At 44.2% G+C, this 5,017-nt stretch overlaps 1 long non-coding RNA gene across 1 annotated transcript; it reads left to right on the forward strand.

Moving 5' to 3' along the window:
* The first annotated feature begins 1,455 nt into the window (after window positions 1-1,455).
* Window positions 1,456-4,529, forward strand: LOC109750424 (uncharacterized). The gene is made up of 3 exons (XR_005759257.3): window positions 1,456-2,813; window positions 3,315-3,401; window positions 4,201-4,529. It is a non-coding gene; the product is annotated as an uncharacterized lncRNA (long non-coding RNA).
* The last annotated feature ends 488 nt before the right edge of the window (window positions 4,530-5,017 follow it).

Here is a 5,017-nt window from a genome sequence, read left to right on the forward strand (position 1 = left end):
CATGTGATTAATATGCATAGTTCACATCGCCATGTGGCTAATACTCAAAGGGTTTACTAGAGTCAGTAATCTAGTTCACATCGCCATGTGATTAACACCCAAAGAGTACTAAGGTGTGATCATGTTTTGCTTGTGTGAGAAGTTTAGTCAACGGGTCTGCCAAATTCAGATCCGTATGTATTTTGCAAATTTCTATGTCTACAATGCTCTGCACGGAGCTACTTTACCTAATTGCTCCCACTTTCAATATGTATCCATATTGAGACTTAGAGTCATCTGGATCAGTGTCAAAACTTGCCATCGACGTAACCCTTTACGACGAACCTTTTGTCACCTCCATAATCGAGAAACATATCCTTTTCCCACTAAGGATAATTTTGACCGATGTTCAGTGATCTACTCCTAGATCACTATTGTACTCCCTTACCAAACTCAGTGTAGGGTATACAATAGATCTGGTACACAGCATGGCATATTTTATAGAACCTATGACTGAGGCATAGGGAAATTACTTTCATTCTCTTTCTATATTCTGCCGTGGTCGAGCTTTGAGTCTTACTCAATTTCACACCTTGCAACACAGGCAAAAACTCTTTCTTTGACTGTTCCATTTTGAACTATTTCAAAATCTTGGCAAGGTATGTACTCATTGAAAAAACTTATCAAGTGTCTTGATCTATCTCTATAGATCTTGATGCTCAATATATAAGCAGCTTCACCGAGGTATTTTTTTGAAAAACTCCTTTCAAATACTTCTTTATACTTTTCAGAAAATTCTAAATTATTTCCAATCAACAATATGCCATTCACATATACTTATCCGAAATGTTGTAGTGCTCCCACTCACTTTCTTGTAAATACAGGCTTCACCGCAAGTCTGTATAAAACTATATGCTTTGATCAACTCATCAAAGCGTATATTCCAACTCCGAGATGCTTGCACTATTTCATAGATGGGTCACTGGAGCTTGCATATTTTGTTAGCACCTTTAGGATCAACAAAACCTTCTGGTTGCATCATATACAACTCTTTTTTAAGAAATCCATTAAGGAATGTAGTTTTGACATCCATTTGCCAGATTTCGTAAAATGTGACAATTTGCTAACATGATTCGGAAAGACTTAAGCTTCGCTACAAGTGAGAAAATCTCGTCGAGGCATCGAGGCATCAGAGCTGCCGCCGCCAAAGCCCACCGTCTTGCCTAGGAGTAGGCCTGTGCCGCCCGACGCTTCGTTCCTTCGACTCCTCCTCTGACTCCGATGACCCCTCGAACGATGACACATATGCCGTCTTCATTATGTACTACTGTCATCCCCGAAGATGAAAGGGGGAGGGCAAGGGCAAGGCGAATCGGTGAAAATCTTCTCCTTTGCTAAGTTGAATTCGTAGTCCGACGACTCACAATGAAATTATCCAGACAGACCAGACCATTAAAACACTTTTTCATTTTTCCTTTGCATTAGCTCGCTTGCTTGGCACAGACCAGACCATACCGCGCTCGCTGCCCCAACCCTAATCCCCATTCCTCTCCACCCCGGCGGCCGTCGATCGGCCGGTCGCCCGCCATGGCCCAGCCGGCGCGGCACCTCGCCGACGAGATCCTGGAGGAGATCTTCATTCGCCTGCCCACGCCGGCCGCGCTCGCCCGCGCCTCCACCGTCAGTCCCCGTTTCCGCCGCATCATCACCGACCGCCCCTTCCTCCGCCGCCTCCGTGCTCTCCATCCGCCGCCACTCCTGGAAATCGCTGTCGACAGACGCGCCTTCCACCCCGCCCAAGAACCTCATCCCTCCGCCCCGCCATCCCGTGCCCTCGCCGACGGCGCGGATTTCTCCTACTCCTTCGTTCCCGTGCCCCAGACCAACCAGGAGTTGCTCAGCCCCTGGTACCACCGCGACATCCGCGACGGCCGCGTCCTCCTCGAGCGCAGCTACATGTTCGACATGGGTGCTGCAGCCTTCCCAAACCTCGCGGTGTGCGATCCCGTGTCACGGAGGTACGTGCTGCTCCCATCCATACCTGAGGAAATGGCCGTCCAGTAAGAGCGCCTTGTCGAATTCGGGCCCATGCTCGGTCCCGCTGCCGAGGACGAGGATGAGACCTCGTTCTCCGTGATCTGCACGGCGTGCTACAACAGCAAGTTGGTCACATTTGTCTTCAATTCGGTCACTGGACAATGGTGTGTAGCTGCATCTCCCAGCTGGAGCTCTTTGGGCACAGCTGAGCCCACTTGGAAAGCCTTTTCCAGCTTCAGCTACTTGCGTGGCTGCTTCTACTGGGGAGCTCTTTGGGAAGACAAGCTTCTCGTGCTGGACACACGCACAATGGAGTTTTCCACACTGAACATTCTCACAGGTTACAATATCCAGCTTCTAAATCAGCTTGGCCAGGGCCCATGCTGGTCGATCACTGCTGGTGGTACAGAAGGAGCGCTTGAGATGTTTACTCCCGTCGGCGATTACCGTTCTACCTCGCTGCATCATACATTCATACCACTCAGCAAAACAACGGCGAATCATCCAACGAGTGGAAGCTAAAAAATGTCATAGCGTTGCCTCCCAGATCTCTCTATTTTACTATGGGTGCGACCGAGGGATTCTTATTCCTTCGAGGAACTCAGTTTGTTGGTAGTTCATATGGGTTGTTGCCCCAGCATAACAATGTTGATTTTTATTCTCTGGATGTCAAGACTTCAGAACTTAAGGAGGTCTGCAGGGCAACAACACACTTTGATCGTCCCAATGTTGTTCACTCATACTTTGGCTTCCCACCATCATTGTCCAAACCGAGTCTATGAACTACAAATTAAGCGGTAAGGCTCTTCTCATAGTACTGTAGTTTTTATACTATTGGCTGGGGATTCTCTTCTCTCCTATAAAGTTGCAAATGGCAAGCTTATCTGTTTGTATTTATGAATTATGGTGCTTTACTGTCCTAATTTGTAACCCACAAAGTTAATGTTTCATGCTACTGGGAAAACTTGTCAAACCAGGAAATGTTCATGTTCTGTTTCTGTATTGATCAGCGTTGTCATGTGACTGCACAAATAAAGATGAAATAATTTCATGCGAATCCGTGAAAATAAGTAATACAGAGTACGTAAAAATGATTTAAAATAATTTAAGTGCTGGTTTTTTCTAATAAAGTAATGATGCTAAGATGATTCGCCTTTGGGGCTTCTGACACAAATTCAGCAATGGTGAAGCTAATGTTTACTGTTTTGAGTCATACCTATTTATGAGAATAGCTCCAATAGCTTCTCCTTGAAGAATGTTGCAAAATTGTTCGACTGATGATATTGCTTGCCCCGCAGGTTACATCATGGTGACTGAAATGAAGAAATGTGTTGTTGGGTGTAGGCTCTTCTATTTTGTTTGTTCGAGGCGGAGATTGACTCAAGGTACATTAGTGTGCTCTGAAAATCGGTACTTAAGTTGTGGTTCCTTTAATTTGCTGCTTTCCAAGCAAACATGTTTAGCAAGTTCATATGTGAACTCATCCCGCTTGCATATTGGTGTGTGCGCAAGTGTGCTTTTGGTTATATTGTTGCACCAGGCAGTTAGGTTTCGACACCATTTTTGCTTATGTTCCATGATGCACCATTGTGCGTATGTGTGTGCATGGAATTTCCATCTGGTTCTGAGCTCAGTCTGTTGAAAGTTTGTTCTGATTAATGAATGTTGAACCGTTTCAGTATTTAATGAGGCAGCTCCTGCTTGTTGAACTGCACCTGCATAAATAGCTGTTTCAGTTCTATTTTACTTTCTTTGAGATGATCAGGACAGGCATGGGTAAATCAAAGCCAAAGCAACATTAGCATGGATTTTGCCTCTACAAATCACCGACTGCCTTTGCTTTAAGATTCTTAAACTTTCTTTTTACTCTGGTGGTCTGCATGGAAATGTTGCATGTTCTGTTTCTGTATTGATCATCATTGCCATGTGACTGCACAAATAAATATGAAACAATTTCATGCGAATCCGTGAAAATAAGTAATACGGAGTACATAAAAATGATTTAACTGTTGGTTTTGTCTAATAAAATAATGATGCTAAGATGAGGCTTCTGACACAAATTCACCAATGTTGAGGCTAATGTTTACTGTTTTGTGTCATACATATTTATGAGAATAACCCCAATATATTTTCTTTGAAGAATGATGTGAAATCATTTGAATGATGATATTGCTTGCTCCGCAGGTTACATTCTGGCGACTGAAATGAAGAAATGTGTTGTTGGGTGTAGGCTCTTCTATTTTGTATGCTCGGGCTGGAGATTGACTAGCATGCACCGGTCAGCTGTGAAGCGCACTTGTAGGGATTAGATGCTCTATCCGTCAACTTCCGTCTATCGTCTGATTTCCATGGGCACCCGTGAACTGGCATGAAGGTTGAATGCACATTGACGTGCTCCCAAAATCAGTACTGTACTTGTGGTTCCTGTAATTTGCTGATTTCTAAGCAGGCTCACATGTGAACTCATCCTGCTTGCATATTTGTGTGTGCGCAAGCGTGCGTGCGCTTGGTTATCTTGTGTGTTGCATCAATCAGTTGGTTCCGCCGCTATTTTTGCTTGTGTTCCATGATGCAACATTGTGGTTCTTGTTATAGTTATAATATAAGTCATGTACCCCTTTGTATTTATTCCGTTGTATAAGGGGTTTCCTGCATATGTTCCACACCTGTACGGGGCTCAGTCTTTTGAAAGCCTGTTCTGGTTAATGAATGTTGAACTGCTTCAGTATTTAACGAGGCAGCTCCTGCTTGTTGAACTGCACCTGCATAAATAGCAATAATAGCATGGATTTCGCGTCCACATCGTTGACTGCCTTTGCTTTAAGTTTCTTGAACTTTTTTTTTACTCCGGAGGTGTTTAGGAAGAAACACTTTGTGCCACATTTCAGAACTCAGAAGACGTGTGAACAAGTACTCATCTTGCGAGAGTCGTGTGACTAATGGTACATCTATCTCTTTCACTAAATCATACATATTGAAGGTTGCCGTCAATTGTGAAGAC

The sequence above is a fragment of the Aegilops tauschii genome, chromosome 6 (genome assembly GCF_002575655.3).
Source record: "Aegilops tauschii subsp. strangulata cultivar AL8/78 chromosome 6, Aet v6.0, whole genome shotgun sequence".
In the NCBI taxonomy this organism is placed as follows: Eukaryota; Viridiplantae; Streptophyta; class Magnoliopsida; order Poales; family Poaceae; genus Aegilops; species Aegilops tauschii.